Genomic DNA, 27280 nt, shown 5'->3' with positions numbered 1-27280 from the left:
AGGCTGTGTGTATGCTCTCCAAGACCTTTTCTCAAGTCAGCCAGGTACATTTTTTTTTTGTCCTTTGTGATTGCTTGTTCCACCTATTATGTATAGCTGCTCGCAGGGCCATTGACAAGATGGCCACAATTTAGGGTTAAGAGAATAGTGATGTATATTTATCACAAAAATGTTGCAAGTGGAAAGCTTCTGTATGGTGCAGTTATGTCTGATGATAGTTGAATGTAATTTTTTCCCTTTAATGCTCTCTGGGTGGATTTCTTTAATGATGCCATACCTCTTTCCAAGCTGGATTGGATCCTTAAGCTGTTTTTCCTATTTTTTTTAAGTAACTTCACTTTGGGAAAAAAAAAAAAAAGAAAAAAAAAACTATGAACTATTTTAATGATTTGCAAATAGAGTTAGTTAGATAATGTCTAAGGTTGTCACAATTACCCAACACAGCTGATAGGGAAAAAAAAAAATATATTCTTAAAGCAGTAAGTCTTTATTACTTTGCTTATTTGTCAAGTACTATTCCCAGTCTTAGGTGAGTAATAAAACTATTTGAAAATGAAGTGTTCTGAGGAGAAATTAAATTGCTCTTATTGATTAATTCAATAGGCTTTGCTTGCTGACTGCAGAGGAATATGCCAATAGGTTCTTCACCTGGTTCATGAGACAGTTCGTCTTCTGTGGGCAGTGCTCTGAGAAACCACATGCCTTGATGGGTTTGGTTTCAAAGTGCAAGTGCAAGTAATGCATGCAAGAAAGCAAATTACCCTGTATGATAATGCTACCCGTCAGCTCCTTGTTTGAGATGAGAGCACAGATGGGACTCATCAGACAACTGCGTGTGGCTCTGCCAGGCTTTCATGAAAAAGGGTATCAATTGAAAGGTTGTGTTTGTAGATGCAGATTTTATACTTCTGAACAGTAATTTTTTGTGTACTTCAATTTGCATCTTTTCATTACACTTACTTCTAATTATTAATTCAAGACGGTGTCTAGTTGTAGAACATACATTGTATGATTGGAAACAAAGGACAAGTAAATACTACCTACTTTTTCAAAGCAAAAATACAGAGTTTATCTATCACCAGTGGGAGAAAATTTCTACGCAGCAAATGAAAAACAATTCTTGGTACACAGGTCATGTTTATAAATTTTTCAAGCAATAGCAGGAAATAACTAAGATATTGCCACCCACATGATTGGCACTTTAAAAAAGCAAAGTAGTGGTTTACATTAAATTGCTACGATAAAATGTGAATAGTTGAAGTTGGGAACAGATTTCTAACCCCGATTTTGACTTTGCAACCTTCTGCTATTCAGTCACTCATATTTATATTGTTTTTTTTGTCATGGAGCTTATAAATTTGGGAAGGATAAGGGGAGGGAGAATGTGATTGCTTTGCACCACTGTGCATTATAGAAATGTTGTGTACCGGAAACTTTTGTCGTGAGAATTTTTCTCAACATGCCTATTGGACAATAGGGTTATGTGTTCAGAAAACCAGTATCGTTTTTGTCAGAATTCATCTCTAGTGAATGAACTTTTCATAGAAAAGTTCATTTTTAAAGTATTTTATATGTTGGTGATTATGCTTCTGGATTGAATGTGAATACAAAAGGGAAATGACAGGGCATTACTGAATTTATGTCTTACGTGGCATGCAGCTGACCTGCCATTTTCCAGCTACAAGTCGTGTAGTCTTATCCATCACATGAGGAGAGAGCTCACGTCACACTGAAAGTCTCCAGTTAAAGGCTCATTTTCTGGAAATGAGTTCTTGGGTTATTTTTGGTTTGCTAGCTTGAATGGAGTACACTAGTGTTCATATTTCATATTGTAGTGTATATCTTGCAATGTATATAAAGGCAAGAAGCTAGTTCTAAAAAATGGGTTTGGATAATATATATAGTTTTTCCTCCCTAACTTGACACTTAGAAAGCTGTTGTCAGAGTAGACATGCTCATTTGCACATAAAATAAGTGGTCCAATGTTATGTCCATGCCAGTATTTTTGCGTTCTGCCCTTTTGGCCTCCTTTCCTCCTGCAAAGTGCCTGTTAACATACGTGCAGACAACATCAGTGCTGTGTGTATCTTCTGTGCCATCTACTGAAGCAATTGCTCTCCCTCCTGCACATGCACACACACGCAGCAGTTTCTTGGGATACAGTAGCCCCAACGCACAAATTATACTTCAGTCTGAAACAAAAAAATACTGCTAGCAATCATTTTATATCATTAAATGTTATTAAATGCTGAAGTAACTAGTTACTTGTTTGTTTAAAAAATTGTTTCGTTCATCATCATTTCTGTACCTGCTTGATCATCATCTAAGTTCCTACTATAACTTTTATCTCGATCCTACGGCATGCACTTATATTTCCAGACCAAGGATTTTTTTCTCATGATCATGGATTTTCATCAGATACTATAAATAAATCTTTCTACCTAAATTATTCTTTCCTCCATAGATGGACCGTCTCTGTTTTGTTTTGCTGAGTAAATTTAGTGTGAAAGCATGGAAGAATCCAGGTTTTTCTGCGATTACTCTTTTCTTTTGATTCTTTTGTTGCTAAGATCAGAGGATATATTGCTAGGGATCCTACTGTAAGAAATAATTGCTACAGATTTGAAAAAGGTTCTCTGCTGAATCATACTTATTTCAATAGAGCTATTTCATTAGGAATTAGTGAATCTTCTAATAAGTTCAAGAGTGCATTTTTTTAAATTCTATTCAAATAATGCTCATATTTTGACTATTTGTTCTGTCTGTTTTGACATTTTCTCAGTGTCATGTTTTTCCTGCCATACTCCCCAGCCTCCTTCATATTATCTTTTAGCTCTGTTCATTCATTTTCAACAATACCTACACTCTAAATTTCCTATGTAAACTTGTCTATAGGAAATAACTCTGTATTAACTGTGATTTTAACCTAACGCTGATTATGAACATATTGTGTGTACTGCTAGATGTTTTACTGGGGTAGGCAGGGATTAGCATTTATGGACATCTTGAATGGGTCTATGCTGTCCTGTGCTTGAGGAATAATTATCACTTTTTAGGCTGGTATGTTCAACGCTAGGGTATCTTATTTATTTTATCTCTTATTTATTCTGAAAGAACTGTATGAATTGGTTAAAATGTATGATGTTGTAAAGAGTACAGTGAGCTAGGTGGTTGAGAAGTTGCATAATTGAAGAATGAGTAAAGGAGTGGCATATGCATAAAACCTAACAACATACACTTCTAGAATTTGGCTTTTATTGTAGAAGAATATTTATGACATAATGGTAGATTTGGCATTGCCCCTTGCTGCTACAGTAAAGATGATATTTATTAGTTGCAGGATTACGTGTGGAAATGTAGAATTATTCATTTCACAGACAGTTTTCCATGAACTAAACACTGTTGTAACAGTGAGAATTTCCTTCACAAGTATGTGACATATTCCTGTTACTTGTTTGCAGTTTTCACAGCTCTTACTGACTTTGCATCTTGGTGAGAACTGAAACTTACTGTACACGGAATTTACTTGTGCAATTGCCCGTGAAACCTTAAAGGTTCAGAAGGACCTACTCCAAGAACCACATGCAAATCCTAATGCTGCAAACTGAGCTAAACCAAGTTTTCTAATACAATTAACACACAGTATGAACATGGAGGAAAGAATGAGATATAATAATGTGCATCTTGGTCTCTGGGAACAAAGAAGAGCTGATGTACAAAGATCTTTACGTCCACCAGTGATAAGTAGTTACGGATGAGGTGTAAAACACAGCATCTGTTTAACATAGCACAACACTGCCAAATTGTTGAGGACAAATAACTTGCCTGCTCTAATCTGGAATATATTGAACAGCTTGAGCCAAAGAACAATCAGTTTATTGGCAGGGGGTAGAAAAATGTACTTGGCTTTCCCCACCTATAAATAACTGAGAGGGTTACAGCAACATGAGTTGAGGAAAGAAAAAATGTTTAAAGAAAAAAAAAACAAACATTCGTTTATATCCACTGGGACTGAGGGTAGTTTAATCTCTCTAATATCTAACACTGCCTAAAAATGAGACATGCTGAATATGTCCAAAACATCTCTTAGAGATTTTAGCTTAGTTGCAATTGCTGCCCACTGTTGGATGTAATGAAAAAATCAGAAATGATATACACATGGCCACCCAGCAAAGATGCTAGAAAATTGCCAACTCTGACATCAAGTGAGAGGAAGACAGTGATTAACACCACATGTCATACAAAAAGGGTATTTTTGCATTCAGGATGAATCACAGGACAGCAATGTGCAACTTGCCTTTTACCCACAAGACTGGTGAATATTGCAGGGACGTAGAATAACTAGTAAATTTCTGAGTGAGTAGGACAGAATTTTCCTAGTTTCTCTTTTTGCTGATATGGAGAGAAGATTTCTATTGTTCATCTTGTTTAGTCTTGAAACTTGACAATTTTCCCTATAAATAAATGTTCTCTCGAGGAAGAAGTAAAAATGGTCTTGGTCTATAAAAACGATAATATATTCATCATTAACACTGTACTTTGTAAGGAGGTTATTGTACTATGAGAATTTCGATGAGAAATATTGTCACTATAATTTTCTTCACAAATATGGTGGTATTTCTTCTGCATGCAGAAACCTATGTAGATTGCAAAAGCAAAGTTAATACATTTCCATAAGCATCTGAAACAGTTACATATAAAGCCCTACTCTCTCTTTTGCTCTGTTTTTCTTCTCTTTGGCTCCATTATTTATTGGTCTTTCCTGTGCATGGAATGTTTTCCTTTAAACATCTGGGTTATTTTTGGCAGTGTCTGTTACAGGATTATCAGATAAATCAGGTTGGAAGGGACTTCAGAAGGTCTCTGGCCCAATCTCCTGCTCAAAGCAAGGTCAGATGTGAGGTCAGACCAGGTTGCTGAGGGCTTTATCTGATATGGTCTTGAAAATCTCCAAGGATGGAGATGGCAAAATGTCTCTGGGCAACCAGTGCCATATGTCTCTCTTTGTGATGAAAAAATTTATTTATACATGCTCTAAAACTTTTATTTTTCCCCAATTTATACCCCTTGTCTTCCATTCTCCCTTCAAAACCTACTTTAAAGAAGCTGGCTTCACCTTGATAAATTTCTTAGGTATATTCCTTGTCTTAAGATTGTTTGTTCTCTTCCAGATATAAAAAGCAACAGACGGGGCTATTCTGGCCTTCCCCTAGATTATAGCTGTTACATCTCTCTGATGTCATGTCATGCGAATTACTTTACTACTGTCACTTTAGGTAAGGATGAGTGTTAAAAACACTCATTTTTACTGCCTTACTCTTCCTTTTTTTAATTGTTTTGAATTAACTGGTAATTTGCAAGCAATACAAAACAACAAACAAAAAAACAACAGCCAACAAACAAACAGAAAAACACTGGTGCCTGCACTAAGATATTGCAATAATATATTAGTTGTAGACTGATGGTCTACCTGCGTTGTCATCCAAATTGACCTGAATGAGAACGAGTGTATCCTTCTGTTTCTGATCAGTGACTTGAGCTGGTTGTGCTTACAGCTGTGCAGTGATGCCTGATCTTAGCTTAAAGGCAGAAAAACATTTGCGTGCTTCTCAAGCATAGTTTTAACTGGGCAGTTAGTATTATATACTTCTGTGCTGCCTGATAAACCTACACTAAGCCTGTGATGAACTTAGTTTAATAGTAGGGCAAAGACACTCTAGATAAGAAGAGCATTAATGCATAAAAAGAGCATAACATTCATGTTTTGCCACATTTCCACATAAATGAGGGAAATGGTCATAGAAGTGTTCTGCCCAAGGTCACGCAACTGGAAACTGAACCTAGCTGTTCAGATCATAATTCAAATACTGCAGCCATTCCGTGTTGTTCCTATAGAATTTTTTTCCCATTTTCAAGATACTTCTTCTGATGAGTATCACAATATTTTGCAGGGGGTAACTTGCAACAGAGTTCTGGCTGTGAGAGACTCTGAAACTAGCGGGATGGTGTACCCGCCTCTCATGCCAAATTCCACTTCCGAATCTTTCCAAATTACTGGAATCTTTCATGGCCTCCAGCAAGGGTCTTAAAATCCATATTTAAAAAAAACTCTGAAAGGAACTCTTCTAGGAACACCTCTCATATGAGAAGGAAAAAAAAAAAAGGGTAAAATGGTAATATGATAAGGAAGCTATTTATTTATTTATTTTTCTCTCATCATATCATTTTTGTCTGGTTCAAAGGGTCTTGTATCTTCTTAACACAGCAAGAAGTCATACAACATAGGTGTTTTCCTTTTTTTTTTTTTAGTGTAGAAATCTAGAATAGTATAAATCAGACAGTACTAATATTCTAATGGGTAATGTCTTTCCCATGAGCAACCAATAGCACTAAAGATTCAGCCTACGCATGATTCAATAACTTGCTGCTATCCGCACATGAATTACAACTGAAATCAAGAAACTACGATACTGAAGGCCAGGATATCTGTTAACAGGAGTGTCTGTTAAAATAATGAAACAAAAGAGTGGCTCATGAGATTAGTAGTGGCGTGAAGAATCTTTTTTTTTTTTTTTAATCTGGTTAATATGACAAAAGTTTATTACTCTGACAGCTGTTTGGCTCTTTGTGTTCAAAAGTCTGGTGGGTCTGGTGTGTGGGCAGCTGTCCATGCCATGCAGCTGGCACTCTCTGGGAGTCATTCAGGAAGGCCAAATTTTGCCTAGCTGTGGATATTCAGTACTACCCTATGCTTAAATCTGTCCTCCCGTGGCTGTGATTAATGTAATTTGGCTGTGAAAGCTGTGGAGGCAGCTTGTACTGCTACTGCCCATGCTGTACTTGTCTCTGCTTTAATGGAGTGGTTCAATTTCCACGCCTGTATTAGTCTGGCACCTTTCTCAAGCACAACAAAAATTCCTCAGAGATGCCACACGTGCACTTTTACTTAATTACCAAAACAGTATCTCTCAATTTAAAAAAAAAAAAAATGTTAAGTGACTACTTGTACAGAGTGTGATTTAACGCAGTGGTCAGGCAAGTAGTAATTAGTCACAAGAGTCAGTTTTGTGTTTGTTTTTTTTTTTTTTTTTTTTTTTTTTTAACCTGGAGTAGAAGGCAGTTTTAGCAGATTCCAAATCTTTGGGACATAATGCCATGTCATGCAGAGCTGCCTGCACTTGCTTTGCTGTTGTGGCAAGGTGGTTCTCAAAAGGATTAATGAGCCTGGATGGAGGACTACATTAAAGCAGGTCTGTTACTTTGCTAGCTGGCATATTTTTGCTTGTTTGGGTATCTCTGCATAGCATTACATTGTGTGGTACTGGCAGAGCACGATAATTCTAAAGAGTAACTTTCTGTCAGACTACACTCTTGGTCCTCTTGTGGTTTTGCCTGGCTTCCTTTCCTACTGAAAAAGGAGCTATGTTAGTCAATGTGTGACAACCTGTGCTTGAACTTGGGAATCTGATTATTTAGGTCTTGCTTGCAACTCTGGCAGCAGCTCTTCTGCACATGACTGGTCAAGTATAGACAAATAGTCAGCTGCAGAAAGATCTTTTTCGTGCAGGTGTTGACTGTGTCTGCCTTCCCTGCCACTGTAAGCTGTTATTTCAGACATTTTCCTTATAATTTTTTAAAATAGAGGGAAAAACCTTCGGTCATACTACCTGCAGCATTATCTCAGCACTTCTCAGCATCTGGGAGAACTCTCGGGAACTCAGAAAGCACCGTTAAACCTGAGCCACTCAACAGATAGGCACTGGTAGTAGACCTCTCTCACTTGTCATGTTATACAGAGGACTTTCCAAAAACAGAAAATACAGATTCCAAAATAGTTCCTAGAGGGTTGAGATAGGGACTTGCCTACTGCTAAATATCGTGATGACCCTTCTGTTTTAAATGGGAACATCCCTTCTTGACCAGAAGGGGGGGGGGAGGGACGGACTCACTCTTTTCCAAGGAAATGTCTTATCAAAAGTGACAATTTTCTTGAAGAAAAAAAAAATCACAATCTTTTAGTAAGGTTGGTGAAGAATGTCAGTCTGGGAAATCTACTATATATAATGAGTTGTAAAATCAATACTGCATAAGCTGATGGACATTTAAGATCCCTTTGATAGCTTTTACAGCCCTGAGAGTTTTTAACCCTAGAGTATGAATATCATCCCAACCTATGCGGTTGTAGTTCATCTATGTAAATTCTCCCTGAAGTGTTAGGTGCATGTATTTCTTCCTGCACAGCGTTCCTTAAAATGTGGAGTGTGGTAGCGCTGAGAACTGTCAGACTGCCATGTGGTCTGCCTGGGGTAGGTGAAGTGAATCGTCTCTGTTATATAAATCTTGTGAGCTATTTTTGAAACTGAGCTGTTCTATAAATGCTTTAGGCATAATTAGAGATATTGGGAGGGAATTCCCTGTGGAAATTAGTACAGAGCCTGACTGGCTGGTTCAGGCTCTCCAAGGTGCTACCTGCCACAGACATACGGAAGGTATAAAGAGCTCAGTCTCCTTTAAAGGTACTTGAAATAAGCAGCTGCTTATCCCAGCTAGGTGATATGGCTTGCAAAGAAAAAGGGAAAATTGCACCTGTGTCACATTTTCTGTTTGCAGTGAATATTTGCTGCTACAGTTGTTACATGTTAAAGATAATCTTTCTAACCCTTTACTTGGGAAGCTAATAGGGGAGGGAAAGAGAAAACACTTAGAAGTCTTCCTAGCAGCACCTGTTTCAACCTGGTTTTCAGTGTTAGTAAAAAAAAAAAAAAAAATTAAAAAAAAATGGAGAGAGAATTGTGGGCTTAACTAGCTGCACACAAGGGTATCTATGGCTTCATTATCAAGACAACCAGATACTGATGAAAGATGTCCAATGGAAACAGGCTTCATTGCAGAGGTAAAAGTAAATTGCAAGTAGAAATAGTAGTACCTCACTGTCTTTCCAGATAATAGTAGTCTGTTACAGCTATGTGGGAAGCACATCTGTTTGATACAAAATAAGGAAAAACAGAATTTAAGGGCTTCTCTTAACTACCTTCTGTAAGAATCTTCTACACAATTTTATCTCAGTATATTAGCATCTTCCTCAGGTAGGAATGGCCAGTGGAGTGAAAATGTGTAATGTAGGTATCTGAAATTCTGGCTGCCAGCTGCCATGAGAGTGCACTTCTGCTGAACAGTTTTTGACATGGTACTAGTTAAGAGTTTGGAAGAAAGCCAGTTCTGGAGCCAGTGTAATACCTATGTGAAGTAGAAAGCAAATTTAGTGCAGGATGAAAGCCATTGCTTTGGCTAAGGAAATTCGCTGTGACTACAAAATAAGCCTTCAACTGGCAAAGTTAATTTTTTTCTTTATGTTTGTACACATACACTGTGATTGTGTTTGAACAGATCCATAAATTCTTTACTTATTATATGACATTATTTGGGAAACTTCATCTGTCTTATTTTGCTGATAGAAAGATGAGCAAATGTTTAGGCATAGAGAATAGTTAATCAGCTCTTGGTGTTAACCGTGATGTGTGGTTTATCATGCCCCTGACTTTTCCTGTTCCTTTGAGGATGGGATCTTAGTTTCTTTATCCTTAAGATGTGATCATATTTCAAGTTAATAGCTTTGACGTATTTGAAGTGCTTTGAAAGAAGCATGAAGATGGAAGGGAGTACAGAAATGCAAAAGGCTATTACTATTATAGTTCAGCTAAAATTAAATTTTGTTCTCTCTAGAAAGAAAGTCTGCCAAAGTTAATATTTAATCCTGTGGAGTATCAGTAATGTATTCAAAAAATGCGTATGAACCTTGAAAACCATGCCGGAGAAATGTTCAAGTGTTGAAGTTGGTGTAATTCAGTTTTTATAAATTTTACATTGAAAAGGAACCAACGGATTCATCATTAATTTCTGGATAATGCACAGAACTTTCTCTCCCCCTTCCCATCTGTCTCAGAATATTTTTTGCCCTTTTTTTCCCCTTCAGAGCAAAAATGCTAAGTAATCCTGAAGACAGAAGAGCTGTATTTATAGTCCCCCAGTTAGCTTGCTGAGAGAAGCATTTAATGCAAATTAGTCTATGCCTTTTAAAGAATGCTGCAGTCGTGTGACACCTTTCTCAGACATGAAAGATAAGGTATATCCTATTTAGAAGCTTCTAATATAGGTGTACTCTCTTAAATAAAAACCTTTGGTGTTATAAAATGAGAAGTGTGCAGTAAGGAAAGAAAAGTGATGGATTTATGTTAGCTAGTAAGTTAGCAGAAAGCATGTATTGTAGAGGAAAAAAAAAAGGTTCATAAAAACCTGTTAACTACCCCCCAGCTGCTGACAATCACATCATTTGTGCCAGGTCCATGCTGATATTTGTTAATACAGTTGCTACAGCAACAGGAAACCTCCATCTCCTGGAGGTGAAGTGGGAAGTGCGGCAAGTGAGGAGGCGCAAGGACCAACTTTACGCGTATGCAAACACCTTCTTTGTCTCTCCTGTCTCTTCTCACAATGCCTAAGGCTTTTCTCTTCGTTTTCTTGCCCGTTCTGGTACTGGGAAGGATAAGTGCGAGGAGCAGGGGGTACCATGTGAAACCCACTCGGGGGCTGACAGACTCCTACCTGCTGGACCGCCAGCCGTTTCTTTGACAGATGGCATCAGGCCTCAGAAGCCTCTAATTGGCTTATCACAGCCAGCGCACGCATTACCAGCGCTTGCATAAAGCCAACTAATACACATTAGCCTGATGACTTGATCTTGTTAGCCGTGCTTTCAGAGAAAACTACAGGCAAGGCAGTACGGCCCCTCGTGTCCAGGTCTACAGCCAAGCCTCCCAGGCCTGCGGCCCTTCGCTGCCATCACTGCGCACATGGCTGAGGGGCCTAGCGCCAGTCTCATGACCTGTAGCTCGCATTTCTGCATGCGTGGGTCTCTCCGTGCCACCCCTATGGCTGGACGAGCTTCTTTAAAAAATATATTGGCCACTGTGTCATCTTAAAGCTTCCTGTAGGCTCACAGTGTTTCCTTAAAATAAAAACAGAGTGATCAGATCCTCAGGCAAATGTGCACCAGCTGCCTCTGCTGGCTGTCAGAGGGAGGTTGCTGAGGGGCGCTGGCAGAGGGCCTTCCTGGTGCACGCAACATTGTACTTGTGCTTTGCCTCAGCACCCTTCCTCACAAAATTCCCTATCCTCAATTATCTGAAATATGCATTTGTGTATGACAATATGAAATAGGCTAATTAATGTTCAATCATTTGGACTTTTTTTTTAAACTAAATTCAATCACAGAGCCGCACGTTTCATGGGAGTTGTCAAGGAAGATCAGCTAATGTTTCTAAAGCATTGTCATGATCCGTAAAATATTCACGGTTCATATAGTGTTGTTTAAGGAAAGTCCTAGAGTTCAGGAAATTGTAACTTTGTGGAAGGTGGCATAGTCTCATTAATGAGCTATATCCGTCAGTTTTAATGAGCACAAGGACTTTTCCCTGTTTATTTCTACAGAGCTTACCAACAAAACAGTAAGTCCACTGCTCTTGGTAGGATTTTCTAAGTTTTTCAGTTTTATTGCAAGGCTGCTACTGAATATCCAGTGTTAAAGAAAAATCACTAAAAAGTGTGTTATTTTTCCCTCCTTCCTTCCCTCCTTCCTTCCTTCCTTCTCTTGTGGTTCTCTACATAGTAGATGAAGTCGTTTGCTGTGTGTCTGTCAAACACCACTGACTTCACAGCTTATCAGTGCTTGTCAGTACTCCTTCTGGACCTTCCACCCACTACGATTTGCCAGAAGGTGATTCTGACAAATTTGTCATGCAGCTGGTTAGTTAAGCCAGTTGGCAAAGCAGCCTAAGCCATAAAAATAAGCCCTTTGTTAATGTGCTGTGTATTCTCCGGGTTTGCAAAAATAATCATTGTCCTGGATTGCAACTGCTTTCTTCTACTTCACGAGCTCCAGGCTGTGTGTCCTCAGCAGGCAGCCTAACTCACAAAAAGAACAAAAAACAAACAAACAAACAAAAAAACCACACCCAAAACTCAGAGAACCTAATTTTATGTCTTTGACACATCCACAAAAAAAAAAGTAGCGAACCTTTAAAAACAAAACAAAAACAAACAAAAAACAACTTGCAGTATTCAGTTATCTTGTTTTGTTTTGCCTTTTTTTTTTTTTTTTTTTTTTCAAACTTACAAATGAAAAAGGGTAAAATCCTGAGACTCTGTGGACTTGTCTTGTGCAGACAATGTGCAGAGAATAATTTTTTGACTCTGAAAATGGGGATAAAAGAACTCTTTTCCTGTACAGTTATTTTGTATGATTTTAAGAATAGACACCTTCAAATGAGCCTGGCCACAGAGATGCAGCATCAGGCGGCCAAAGGAAATCATCCTGTGGAGAATGATATTCAGAGATTCACTGGATCCATGTAGCTACTGTTAGCATACTGTGAACAGGGGTGCAGAAGCTGCTGTTGTCAAATTGCACAATGAGATTATAGAAGATTGGAGATTACAGAAAGGGAGCAGACCCAGGACCCCACAGAGTATTACATGTTGAGCATGATACTGAAACAGAACCTCCTACTAATCCTTGTTCAGTTCCACAGTTCATTGTGGGGTTAGGCATGGGTTCACGCATCTTTTTCAGTATTTGCTGACTGCTTGTGGGGTGGAATTGTTTGTGGCTCTCCAGGACCCGGTCAGTGGTCTATATTGCAAGTAGTATTCTGGCTTTTTGTCAAGCTTGAATTTTGTATTATATTTCATATTTCAGTTTGATTTTTGTTTTTCCATTTGCTATGTTAGCTGTTTTTTTTCTGTTTGGTTGTTGTTTTTTTTAATGTATATCAATTAGCTGCAGTATTCTTACATTACTTTTTGTATGAAACCATGAAATTTATGATGAAAAAATCGTGTTGGTCCACTCATCTGGAAAGGAATAGGTATGCCAAAAGGATTCTCTGAACTATTTATATATAGGGAGAGCAAGCAATCTACAGAAACCAATAAAGTGGCACCCTGCGTCTCCAAATTAGCAAGCAACTAGAGTTGATTAAAACTGATATTGAATTCAGCAAGTCAGAGAGTTCTTACCTAGCACAATCTATAAAATTAATCAGCCACAAAATACCGCATGCAGATTGGCAAGGTCTTCATCCAAGAACTTTTGGAAAATAAGCACAACTGGCACTTCAAAACCCCAGTACATACGAGAACAATATGCTTTACAGCAGTTTGTCACAAAACAGCATGCATATTAGCAATTCATTACTCATTAAGACTGCCACATGTGCAATAAATGCACATACATATGATGATGCTATTCCTGGGAGTGCTGCTTGTTTGTATGAATCAGTTACGTCCCCTCTATAAGTAAATGCTTGTTTCTGGTTTCACAGATGCTATTTGGAGCGCAGCAGGCTATAAGCCTGCGCAAGAAGTTTGTTGTGATAGCTTAAAAGTGATTTTGGATGCAGCAGCATCAGCATTGCAAGTGCCCACTGTACCACCCATGGAGAACCCTAAGGAAAGTAACATGATTATCTCTTTGGATTTTAAGTTGTATGGTAAAACCTCAAATGCTATGGATGGCAGAGCATGATGAATTCCTCCATAACTCAGCACCCCAGGAGAAGCTTCACTGGGAACAAAGCTCCTGGTCAGTGATCATTATGAAAAGAAGATACGTGTTTCTCTAGCTCCAAAAAGCCAGTCCTCTTCAAAGCACTGTTGTTAGGTATCTCATTAGTACTTCCCACACTGGTGTTCATAAACCTTCTGGTGTGCTGTACAAGCGCTGCAGAATGACGGAGCGGTACTCCTTGCAATTTACAGCTCTGGGTAAACAGTCTTCATACTAGTATTAAAAATTTCTGTCCCAGCTTGCTCCCGGCTAGTAGCCCAGGAGTTAATCTCCCAAGCTCTCATTTATTTAACCATGAACCTGTGCCAATACTGGAGGGCCTGGGGAAGATAATTTATAGACTTCAATACTGGATAGAGCTTTCTGCTATAGAATGTGATGCTGAAGGAGTGGGACAAATTTCTTGTCTGGTTCTGCAGTAGGTTCAGGCTGGATGATTTTATGCTGAGCTTCTGGAGTAACTATGTCTGCAAAACAACAAAATCCTCCATTGCGCTAATTGGCCTATTCCCCAGGTACACAAAGAAATTCTGTCAAAGAATTGTCAAAACCTGCTTTATATCATTCTTGGCAGCTTCCAGCATCCTTGCACATTGCTGCAATCCCCAAAAGGGCTTTTCTGCATTGGATGTGCACTGGATGCTTCTCTGAACGTCCTTCTGAATTGCTGTATGGGCTGGTAAGGCCAGCAGGACCTCTCTTGGTCAGTCTGTGTACGCCTAACCCTCCAAACAGTAATTACAGTGGATGCAACCTGAGTGACGCTGGGTTGGATAGGTATACAGTCTACCCCAAATCAAAATGATACTGGCTATTGTTTAAACAAGTTTATAATGCAATATTTTGAAACAGTCTTGAACTACTAAGTAGGCAGTACTAAGTGTTGTTTGTTGTGGGCTCTCCTTTCTCATTAGTCCAGTCCTTCTACTTAGAGGATTCTCTAAGTCAAAGTCAGTTCATTCATTACTAGAGAGCAACATTTCCTTCTCCCTGACATTCGGTTCCCAAGCCTCAGAGGTACTGCGTGGTAAGACAGTGGATGGCTAGAATTGATTTTAGGAAATTTTTGTTCAAGATCATTGTTTAGTGTGTTCCAAGGATGCTAAATCATACTTTATATAAATACAAACACCACTTCACTGACATGTTTTGAATGTTTACTTTGATTAGAATTGAAGTAGATTTTGGTTTGGAGTTTGGGTTTTGTAGTTTTGTGTGTGTGGTTGTGTTTTTTTTCCTTTTTTTGTTCTTTCAAACATGAGTGATTTCATCTGGCAATTTAATTGAGAAATTAATTTCAGTAGATAACTGTTACGCTGAATGCCCTTTAAGGATAGAGTGTAATCATTTGTCTCAATAATACTGCATGCTTTGACTTTAAGCAACATAGTTAATTTAAAAGTTCTCATTTGTGCTTGGGCTTCAAATGAGTGCTAGCAGATGTTGGCAAGAGAAAGGAGCTAACCAGTGTGAAAGTTTGTGGCTCATACTTGGTGACTTCCAGCAAGCTATAACATTACCCTGAAGAATTCTTGATTAAAAATCATTCCTCCCCTTTTTTGTTTGGTCAGCAGAACATTGAATCTAATTTTATATCATTGTTGACCTAATTTTAGGAAGCTGGGTTCCTGTGGGGCCTGTGTGACTCCCTAGTCTATCTTCTGCGAGCCCCTTTTACAAGGGAATAGCCAAGACTTGCCTTGGTGTCTGAGAGTACCTTAATGACAGGCAACAGCAACATGTACAGCTATTTTCTTCTAGGCTCTACTTGCTTGCATGAAAGATGTCCCCTGCCATAACCTTTCCTTGAGGTTTTGTATCTCTTTGTTCAGGCATGGTTTATTGCTGCTTGAAGTCACAGTGAGACGCACAAAGGGAGATCAAATAATCTGAATTCCTTTGAATCAAATGCATTTCCCAATCATGCTTGTTTTGAATTCTAGAATACAGGCCCGCTTGAGTAGCTGTCATTATGATGTAACAGTTCAAGCCAATAAATATTAAATTAAATACATCATAGCTAACTAACCAAATGGTTTCTAGGAAAGGCAGGTGATTTTACTCACATCCTTATAAGTTGCACAAACATTTATGCAAATGGGGGGATGTTAAATTCAGCCCTTTTCCTCAGATCACAGACAATCCCTCGTTTAAAAAAAAAAAAAAAAGTTGAACAAGAACCATCAATGATTCCAGCAGCAACAGCTGGAGAACAGAATGAGCTAAAAGAAAATGCTCCATTCAGGGCAGCTACACACAGTGCCATGCCTGCTCCCTTTGACACAGTGAAATGCCATTGTTCAGCTATAGCCTACACACTTGTCCTGTTTTAATGTACCTGAGTTGTCACTGTTGAATAGTATCCATTGTATGTGATAAGCTGTGAATAGGGGATGAAGAAATGGTGACTTCTTAGAAAGGAGCAGAATTAATCTTCAGAATCCTCCATCCCTTATAAAAGGCCTTCTGACAATTGGAAAACTGACAAGTGTGAGCATTGTTAAAATTCATGCAGCTTGGAAAAATGCCCCATTGGATTGTCCATTTAAGCATGTTTTCAGGCTGGAAGCTTTTACCTAGCTAGTTACAAATATATTGATTTTTACAAAGAAATTATTGACCTTTAAAACCCTGGAGTCAGCTGCCTGGCTTATTGCAGACATTTAATTATTTGTATTCGCAGAGGCCTAGGCAAGAGCTGGCAGTTTTCAGAGCTGAACTGTAATGATGATCAGAGGTGAGGGTTGGGTGGCGAAAGCCCTGTATTTAGACAAAATGCAATTAGACAGCACTGATTGCACAAGGCTGAGATCCCACTTGCAGGACATCGGTCCACATTCCAGAGCACGGGACATTAAAATTTGTGTCCTCACCTCTCCCACCCTCTTTCTGGTACACATTACCTGCAATCTGTCAATGGGTTGGTTTGCACTTCCCTTCCCTCCTGCACCCATCCCATCCTGTGTCTGTGCATAGCACCAAAGTGTCAATGTGCCCGTGATGCCATGAGTGCCAGGGCTTAACACAGGCCATGGGCACGCGTCTCACTGGGGTCTCACAAGCTCAGTCAACATTGGTCTGTGGGTAAGACATGACATATGCTTTCAAGCTTCCTCCTGACTAAGACAAAATTCATGCCTCCCAGTTTAGAGCTGTTGTCCTGGAAGGATCTGTTGTTGACTGAGAAGGAGAAGGGAAAATTCATTTACGGATTTTAAATGAGCTTCTACCTGCCAGAAAGGTACCGTGCGTTTTTTCTAGCTGTGATCACAGGTTAATAAAAAGGGTTTTTACTGAGATTCTTCATTAACTGTTTTCATGGTTCTACTCATCAGAGGAAAAAGGCGGGGGGGGGGGGGAGAACAAAAAAAAATCTGTGCTGATTAAGAGTTGTAAAATAAGATGGTGTCTGCATTTTATAAAATAACTTGTGAGTCTGTAAAACAGCAACCAGCTCCCCATTCCTTCTCAAAAAAACAGCCACAGAAGTCGTCCTGGAGAAACAATTCAGACACACGGTGTCTTAACAGTTACTGACAACTTAGAAGTAGGTAAACTCGTTTAGGCCCTACCCTCCAAGCAGTTTTATTACTCACAGAAAGAGGTTTCTGAATGAGGGTTGAGCATTCATACCACTAATTGTCCTGTTTACTAGAGGAGGACTGGGATATTTCTGCAGTGCCTTGTTATATTTACATTTTCACCTCAGAAAATAAAATAAATTGTTTCCTAAGTTCTGGTGGAGGAACAATTTTCTGCCTGTCAAAACATATCAATTAGTGGTATATGAATGGGATATTAGTTACTGTGAGTACAGATCTGAAGGTACAAACAATGCTGTTAGTTAACTATAGACTGATGATAGATGAAATCATAGGTATCTAGTTGTTTTTTCTATGGACTTTTATTTTTCCTTGCTCAGAAATATCAGCTTCCCATCCCCAGCCAGTTAACTAATGTAGAAGGCTTGGATCTCACATATCCCAAGTGTTCAGGGAAAAGAGATTGGCACAATTTAGCATGGCTCTGAGTCCCAGCAGTTGAAACTCAAGTCCCCACCTAGTTCTACAGCCTTCAGTTTTCACACTAGTGATACGCTAACATCCACACTTCTTCCCTTCATTTTCCCTTTTCTTCAGTAGACTACAGGTTTCTCCAGTTTGGGTATTTTAAGGAGGTGTTAGCACCATGTATTTTTTATTTTAGTGGTTGTTGCTAGGTTTTTCCTTTTGCACATCACAAAATGCGCTGTTTCTGCTGCTTCTGGTTGCCCACCCTCGTGCACCAGCACTAGGAGACTAAAAGGCAGTGTGGATTCTGCTGACTTGACAAGACAACTTTATGGATATTGAACTGTCCACTCTAAGGTTCAAAATTCATGTTCTCTATCGCATTTCCACAGAAAAAAATCCATTTGTCCTGCAGTGCCTCAGAACAGTGATTGACAAGACCATGAATGATGTTGAATTGATTTTGTAACATATGATAAACTAAAGTGACAGAGAGAACCCTCTCTTGCTATGGTATCTGCTCCCTTACTCCCCCCGTCTCCAGCAGGCATTACACCTGCTTTCATGGCACAAGGGTTGCAAGCTGAAGGTGCAGACATCCTGTAGGAAGATTTGGGTTTCAAGATTTTTATTTTAGTTCCCACCCACAGCATGGACAATTGGACAACCCTGTTTAGGGGAGATGACATCTGTAACAACACCTGTATATTCTATTTGCCACTTCATTTCATTCCATTTGCATTTATTTTCTTTTTCTTTTGTATTCATTTCTATTTTAATCCTTACTTCTTTACTGAATATTCCCTAGATCCATTACAAATGTGGGAAATGTTGGAAGTAGAGGAGGGGAGCAAATAGCTTATTTATTTATTTATTTATTTATATTTTTTTCCCTTTCTTTTCTCTCTCTCCTCATTTCTTTCCTTCATTTGCCAACCCACCTCTGCCTTTTTTCCTTAGCAGGGTTCATTTTCATCATCATCATCATCATCAGTGATGCTGCAAATGCCTTTTTCAGGCTGCAGCAAGGAATGCAGAGGCTGGCTGAGGGAACTGAGTTTGCCCTGTCAGTAAATCCTACCACGGTGCTGTGCAGGAATATTTGTCTCTCCTGCTCTCCCTCTCTCCTATTGCATAAAAGCTGTCTTTTTGTTTTTGGAATCCATAACAGTACATAGGCATTTGGCTCCAGACAACTTTATTCTCTCCCTTTGTGAAAAAGCGCAAAAAGAGAATTAATGGTTAAATTTACCTTTAGAGCTACGGCACCGATAAATTTTTGATTAATGTTAAACTTAGTAGTTTTCCTTTTTCCCCATTATGGTATCTAAGAACAATATGCTGAAGAAAAATCTAAATGATTCAGGCATAAAAAAAAAAGAGTAATAATGGGATGTTGTTGCAATTCTCCTCAGAGTTCTGAAATAATAACTTTTCTTTTTTTTTTTTGGATAGCAGGTGGTAGAAGTGCCAGTCACCTGCATTGAATCCTAGCTCATATTCTGTCATCACTTTCCCTTTCTTTTTTAAGTTTCTCTTAGCTTTTTGTGAGAAATACATTTTGAGATTAAATTCCCATGCTTAGACAGTGGATATGTTGAGAGGTAGGGTTGGTTGGCTTCAGTGACTTGTGGGGCCGGAAGGGAACAATCCCACTCAAGTGTGATCTGCAGTTGTAACATCCTGCACCAGCAGCCTGTATTATCATTTTCAAGATCTTGAATCTGTTTTTCTAACAATAGACTTATCTGCACAAGGTAAGGGTAAATATGATGTGGGTAAAACTGGATGAAATTACATGGTTGTTGTGGTATGCTGGAAGTCAGACTGTTATTCACTAGTCCCATTTGACTTTAATATTTATGGATCTGTTAATTTTTTTTTCATCAAATCTCAAACTTCATTGCAAGCAAAAATATTCAACTTAATTATTTTCAACTCCTGAGGTTTCAAACCCATTAAACAGCAGAGAGACTCGGTAATTGTTTTATTACTAATACTGAAAGTGCAATAATACTAGTAGCATCAGAGGACAGTGAGCAAAGCAATGAGGAAAAATGTAAAGGCACAAATAACATCATTAAAGCTGTTTCAGAAAAGATAAACACGGCTGTAGGGTTAATATTTCAGACCACAGATAACAGGTTTAATTAACTCTTTCTTCCATTTCCCTGGTGAAGAAACTAGCTGTAGAATTACTTGGCCTTCTTAGAAGTGCATGGCTTTCTGTATTGTTTCCTTTCCTGTATAATTAAGCTAACTATAACCTGATAGGTGTTCTCTGCAGTTCCCGGTGATGTGTACATTATCTTTTCTTCGCCTAATGTTTAGGTCTGTTTGCAGTTCTGTTTGGGCACAACCTCCAAGGACAGTAGGTGGGGATGCAGGGTTCAAGCACCTCCTGGGGGTACATGCCATTGTTCTGCTGCGTGCTACCCCAGCGGTGTCCCCGAGAAGGAAACCTGAACCATGCCTGGGCATGGCAGGGTCTGTAGGTGTCTTATGACCTGAACTATGCCCTGGAGTTTTATGGGGTGATTTTCTAGATGGAGTAATTTGGCTGAGAATCATCTGGTATAATGGAGTTTGCTTGGGCTCACCATGAAGAGGAGGTGGAAGAAGAGAAAAGGGAAATTTGACCAACCAAAAAAGCAGGGAAAGGAATTCTGTTGTGTCTTCTCTTTGGTCCACCCAGTGCTTTTTTGTGTTCATTGGTTGCAAGACCACAGGGAACAAAGTAGAGCTAGGTTTGTACTATTCTGTGTAACCAGAACTATCAAGGTGAAAAACTCCTAACCATGTTTAAACTCTGGTCTTGGAATTGTCACATGAATAACCTACGAGTAGGTTTGTTACATGTTCATTAACAGCAAGGAAGAGATGACCTCATGCATCCAGATGAGAAAGGTATCTAAAGAGATTAGAAACCTGCTTTATATGTTCTCATTCAATATAGTAGATATGATGCAGCAGTGATGGTAAAGTTGTGAGGATGTGTTTGTAACCAAGGCAGAGTTTGCAGCTGCTTTAGGAGCTCAGACAGGATAGAATTCTCAAAGCTTGTGTTCTTTTCTACTTATTTGAGGATGCCTATTTAAATTCATTATTTCTACGTGAAAACTTGCCTTAGAATGACCACATATGATTTGTGGAACTGCAGTTTTATTTCTGTTTTGGGTTGTTGTGGGTTTTTTTGTTTGTTTTATTTTGTTTTCTGCTTTTAATATCTGGCACTGTTATGTTGTAATACATGCACATGTATATACACGTGGCACACACAGGTTCATATGATTTTTGAGTGCTTTATCTTTTTTTCAACTTGTATTGTTTGGAACCTAGAAAAAACTTGAGTCCTTTCACTGTAAAAGCTGGAAAGAAGTCTGCTAGAGTTGTGCATCTCATCTGCTGTTTCCAGCACACATTTTGCTTGTGCCGTTGTGCATCTTGATGCATTGGTCTTGTCCTGTACCTCTGCAGTATGCAAATCTGTCCTTTGCTGTATGGTTTCAAGTCATATATTGCTACAGACTCCTTATGAACCAACAGTCTCAGTAACTGTGTACTGCTCCTGGATGGCTTTCGTTCTGGTTGCTTCAGCCTGCGAATTGTGGTATTGTGCTGTCACCTACGAATCGCTCAGGTGATACACGCTTTGCTAGATGTTGCCCAGCATTTCTGGTGCCCTCAGAATAAGCATGTTTTTCTCAAACGCACAGCATTAATATGGCAAGGCTGGGAAAGACACAAGGAGAAGTAGTAAGTAAATGTTATGCATAGTTTGTAGAGAAAAGCCCAAAGTTCATATTATGGCGAAGATCAATTTCAGATGTGTCATCCACCGGTACCTCTCTAGAGAATGTACTCTTTGCTCTCGGGTTTCCCTTCTTGAACTGTTAGTTTCTTCATGCAGTTTCTTTAGCGTTGCATTCCTATGCTAGCCAATAACTCAATAACTAAATTGCCTTAAAAACTAAAGGGAATACGTGCCTAGCATACTTAGTTTCCTTATCATTTTGGAAATTTGAATTACAATCACAGGAAAACAGACAAACTGATATTGAGTGAAAAGACTTTTCACATGTTAATGAAAGGAAGGATAAGACAAAAGTATTTTTCTGTTGTTTCATTAGTTGAAAGACATCAGCTTCCACAAATTCAAATTATATGGCAAAGCTCAAAAGTATGGGGAAAGCTACTTTGTGGTAAACACAGTATTGTTTTTATTTTGCTTGAGCAAGAATGGACTAAAATGGTGCCTCAGAAACTGCACCATCTGTGTTTTATCTGAGAAAACATAAAGAGCACTCTTTGCAATAAATAAAGAAAAAATAATACAATTTTTCATAGAAAACTGATTTGCCCAGTCAGGATATAATGCCTGATCATAAGGGTTGGATGCATGTTTTGCATAGTGTGTGTACCTTTCTTTCATCTCTATGAACACCTCAGTGTTGGACTAAGATTAGATTTTATCTTAATTGGTGACTTAATTTGAGCCTTTGTAACAAGAAGCTGCTGGAAAGCAATACAGCCAGTGTGTGAAATGTCCCATGCTAAAACTAGTGCCTGTGTACAATCCAACTTAAAATACCATTCTGATAGTGATAATAACTCTGAAGTGTTACCAGTAGGTCCTGTTTGCTTACCTTTTAACAAAGTACTACACAAAGAGGAGGAGGTAACCTTAACTCTGTTCGGTGTGTAATGAGCTGAGCTACAGCTGCCTGAGTTACAGTGCCATTAACAGTGAACCATAAAAGGGGCAAAGTGTGCTTGTTGCAGTGGAGAATGAAATTTTACCCGTCTTTGCACATCTGTGTGCAGGGACAGTATGCTTGATCGAATAGCTGAGATGAAGGACATACCTTCCCAGAGGCTGTAATCATGTGTTGATATGTTCCTGATGTGTAAAAACCTTGTTGATTTGTTTGGAGCTCTTCATCTTTGCATGGGATTTTGTTTCACTTCAGTTCTCCCTTATTTCTGTGGATTTCTCTTGAAAGCAGCTTCTACTTAGGCTGATTTTTTTTTTAAGCTGAAGAACTTGGCTGAACCTTAATCTTTTCTGAATGGCACCAGTTATGGAATGAAATCCATTTAACTAACTACAGCAAAACTTCTGCTTCCCCTGACTTCAGTTTGTGGAGGTGAGCTGCCAGGAGAGACGTGGGTCTCAAAGCTGGGGCATCCCCTGCCACCCACTGAAGCAGCTGCCTGACCCCAGATACCTATGGGCTTAGATTTAGGAGCAAAGTCTGTGGCTGGCTTAATCTTTTTAGGCTCAGTCAGAGGCCTGGAGCTGAGCACCTCTGTGTCTTAGGAGAGTTTCCTGCTGATATTCCTGTGTAGCTGCTGTGTGTCATCTCACGTCCCTCGCCCCTACAATTACAGTGCTGGTGGGTTGCCTAGCTGGGAGGAGGTAGGGAGGATGGGCACAGTACCGTGCTGACCTCTCCTTAGCACCATGACTTATCTCCCCTCACTGTCCTCCCCAGTAAATAAATGAGCCAAGAGCTTGATCACAGCTAAATAGCATTGGAAGTGCATGTCTGTTTACGTCAGCAAAAATACCATGTCAGAAATGAGCCCTCACAGAAAGGTGAGTGCTAACCCCACACAGCCATGCAATTCTTAACACCTGAACAGTAGCCAGACCATTTTTTTCAACAACCATATTAAAAGCCATACTTTTCCTTAATAACACATGTTGCAACAAAGAAGCCTCAAATTAAAGCATGTGTTCTTGCTTTGCAGACAGCTCCTTGCACGTGTGCTGACTTTGCAGCTGCTTCCCGCAGTCTTTGACTTCTGTAATTAGGACAACCGTCAAGCCAAGCTAATGATATTAAAACGCCTTGTCCACAAGTCCAGTGTCATTTATCTCGAGGGTTTAATTTGCTGAGTATGGGGCAGCACAATGCAAGGTTTGCATGTGTGATGGATGTAACTTGATTTTTTGCTCTTGTTGCCAAGTTACAAAAAAAAGTGTGATCACAGTGGGTTGTCTAAATAGACTAAGGTTCCACCTAGAGGAGCCATACTGAAGAGAACTGGTAATACATTGATGTCTCTGAAGAGAGGAGAAGAAAACAGAAAAACCCAACTTGTAAATAGGATGATTTTGTATTCTAGACATCAGACAGACAGGGTCAAAAACAGCTGTTCAGGCCCCAGAGATTACAACATGTGCTACTGTAGCAAGTGAAAAAGAGCTTGCATGCAATAAATAGCTACTAATTTTAAACTAAATAGCACGAAGAGTACCAAGAGGTTCAAGACAGAATCACCAGAATCTGTTGTGGGAAGGGCATTGCAGGGTTACTTTCTATGGAAGCAGTCTGATACCCTTGCAGTCAGGTATTGTACCCAAGTCCTAAGAAAAAAAGGTAACTTCAAAAAAAAATTATATATATATATACACACCAAAGTCTCTGTAGCGGTCCAAATGATTTGAAATAATCTTAAAGCATAATGCTGGTAAATCCATTTGTACCAAATGGAAAGCACGTACCATATTCTGATGGAAAATGAGGTAGGATCCATGCTGACACATCAAGCAGTTCTACCTCTTCCTGAGGATCCATACCAAGTGCTTTAAGTTCTCTAAAATAAGAATGTGTCCCCCTAACCCATTTAAAAGACTGGATGGAGGGGCAGCAGCTAGGGGGAGGGCCCATTACTACTGTCATCCTCTTACTGAGTTCATTCCAAAACCGCTCCAACTGTCTGTGGGTCTCGGTGGCTACCTGGAGGCTGAGTGCTGTCCAGGGCTGGCTGCAGGTGCCTGTCCTGTCAGCTCCACACATGTGATCGGAGTGGGACTTGGCATCGTCCTTGGGCAGAGCTGCCTTTTCACATCAGTAATGTCAGGGCAGCTCTTTGTGGGTTTCCAGTGCAATTTGTGATACACTACTTAAAAGTCAACTCTTAGTAAGCCGATTGCCAGCACATAGGCGGTCTGAACAGATACAACAGGTAAGAGGCTGCAGAAAAATATCATACAGTGCATAGGAAGCACAGGTGCATCCAGTCGTGATTGCAGCACCTTCACAGCACAGAGAAGCTGTAAACCAGCCCAGCTGCCTCCCTTGCAGTCGGAGAGCCCGGGGTAAGGCTGGGGGGTGCTGCAGCGGGCACCAGCTTGGCTGCTCTTCTGCCTACCGAAATAGCAAAGCGCCCTGCTGGGTTCCTGTGACGGTGTCACCCTCTGAAGGTGGGAAAGCAGTGGCTCGACAGAAACGGAGCCCCAGCTGTTGGGCGAGATGTTCTCCTTCAAGCCAGCCCCCGACCCGTCCCCAAACCCGGCTTCGGCGCAGGGGCCGGGCTGCCCCCTGAGGGATGCCCCCCGCGGGATGCCTCCCGGGGGATGCCCGGGTCCGGGGCTCGCCCCTGCGGCCGCCGCCTAAGTTTGGGGTGAGCGATCCGCTTACCTTGTCCTCGCCCCGCGGAGCTCGCCGGCTGCTCTCCGTCCACGGCCAGCACGAGGGAGACGAGCGCCGGCTCCCCGTGAGTCATCCTCGGCGGCAGGGTGGGCTCGCTCCTCGCACCGGCTGCGGCTGCCTTCGCCGTGTGACAGCTGCCGGCAGCCGGCGGCCAGAGCCGCCCATTCCGCAGCCGGCGGCGGGCGGAGCGGCGGCGGGAGGCGAGGAGAGGAGAAGAGAGGGGGGAGCCCGGCGAGTGCCCGCCCGCAGCAAAGTCGCCGCCCGCAGCAGCGCCCGGAGCGGGGAGCGGGGCGTCCTCAGGGCGCTCCCGGCCGGGGGCAGCTCCGCAACGCCGCCTCGCCGCCCGCCGGCGTGGCTCTGAGCATCCCGGGCCGGTGCCGGAGGCAGGAGCCCGGCCGCGGGATCCCCGAGGGAAAAGCAGCGGGCTCCTTCCCTGGCGGAGCGGGAGGGATGCCGGTGGGAGCGCTGCTGGGCTCCGACCACCCTAAATCCGCAAAGCGCGCCTCAGCCCCGCCACTGCACCCCCTCACCCAGGAGTCTCTCTAGATAAGTTTGTACCCGTGTTTATCCAAAATGTAGTAGGTAGCCTCACAGGGATGTGTTTGCCAAAAACACTCGCGTGTGGATGGGAAAGAGGAAATGCTGAGATGCCCGCTGCTTGCTGCTGGGTCTTAGCCTCTCTCTCAGGGCAAGTGTGGAAGGCCTGTATGGGCTTTCAGAGGCTCTTTGCTAAAAATAGTTGCTGTAGGGTCTGAAGAATATCAGAAAGAGCTACAACCTCTGTGTCAAGCTCTGTTCAGATGCTCTGAATATTCGTCAAATCCACCTCCTTCTGAAAGGGTGCTATTTCATAATTTACATTTCCTGCAGTGTGAATGGCAACAGCCTTAATCCTGATTAATTGACACATATTTCAATTCCCAAAGTAAACTAGGAAAAGAAATAAGGCATAACAGCATAAAGGTGGAAGAGCTGAAATACGCATGCATTCTCGATTAGAAACTGAATTGATTTTTCACATCTACTCCAAATGATTGCACCAGTTAAATGTCCACTAGGAGTTCGGCCTGCTCCCCCCTGCAGAGCACGGAACAATGTTTTCTTCTGTTCTGGCGCTATTGGCTGTGGAGGGCCCTCTGAGAATGAGATACGAGCTCTTCAGATCTTTGTTTTTTTTTAAAATATCTGATTTAATTATATATATAATTCTGACTTTGCTGAAGGTACTAGGGGTTTGCCACCCTCATCATTCATAATGAAACAGAACAGCAGCCCTGATCCAAGAGCTTATGAAAAGTTTCCTGAGGCTGATGGGAGGCAAAATATTACTTTGTGTTTTCCCTATAACTTTGAACCACCACAGCACCTTTTTTTTTTTTTTTTTTTTAACCTTAAATTTCCCTATCTAATGTTGCATGGGCTCATGAACAGGAGCTTTCTCCTTCTACCTGTGTGTGAACAGCATGAGGAGTATGTGGAAAAGTGTTTAATGTGAACTCTCTATGGACGTAAATTCATTAGGAGAAAGGGGTCTTCGGCAATACTGGGTAGTTAGTGTGGAGAAGCGCATCATCGGGGAGAATCAGCTGTGTGCAGGACCTGTACTCACAAAAAAAAAAAAAAGTGGAAAAGTGCTGTCATTTCTTCCACACCGGTCATTCCCCTTCTGTCTGTTTGGCAGTGAGTCAAGGATGCTCAGCAGCCACGTGAACCCTGCAGGTGTGAACCTGAGCTGTGCATTTTGAAGAGACCTTTAGTTAATTGAACTCATTTGTCACCGTTGCCAGTATCACTTGGCAAAACAATAACACATACATACCTGTTTCTGCTCACACAATTAACGTTTCTGTAGTCAGAAACTGGCTGCTTACCCAGACTGATGGGGGAAAAATGAAGCAGGTGGATATAATCAATTGTCTTTTTTTTTAGAGCAATTAAAGTGACTACAACTGGGATTTGTGCATGGCCAGGGAACCACAGACTCAGTAGATTATTCTGTAGTGCGGTTCATTCTGCATTTCCCATTGATAGAAATGTCATTATATACTAACTTGTGTTATCAACAGGACATTAATATTGATATCAAAATGAACATGAAAAATGCTTTAAAAGAAGGAAGAAGGACTCACCTAAAATCTTTCTTTCTATAGCGCTGTCCTTTAGATCCCCGAGGGGATACTGTGTTGGTTCTTGGCAAATTCCAT

General features: G+C 40.6%; 1 protein-coding gene across 1 annotated transcript in view; it reads right to left on the bottom strand.

Annotated features, from left to right (window-relative positions):
- Nucleotides 1–25435, bottom strand: part of RASGEF1A (RasGEF domain family member 1A) — a 159678-nt gene extending 134243 nt beyond the window's left edge. Inside the window, exon 1 of the mRNA XM_050712056.1 lies at nucleotides 25065–25435. The gene's annotated coding sequence lies outside the window, so the exon portion shown is untranslated. The remainder of the gene's footprint in view (nucleotides 1–25064) is intronic.
- Between the last annotated feature and the right edge of the window lie 1845 nt (nucleotides 25436–27280).

This window comes from Cygnus atratus, chromosome 7 (assembly GCF_013377495.2).
Source record: "Cygnus atratus isolate AKBS03 ecotype Queensland, Australia chromosome 7, CAtr_DNAZoo_HiC_assembly, whole genome shotgun sequence".
Classification (NCBI taxonomy): Eukaryota; Metazoa; Chordata; class Aves; order Anseriformes; family Anatidae; genus Cygnus; species Cygnus atratus.
This window is presented reverse-complemented; position numbering and strand designations above follow the sequence as displayed.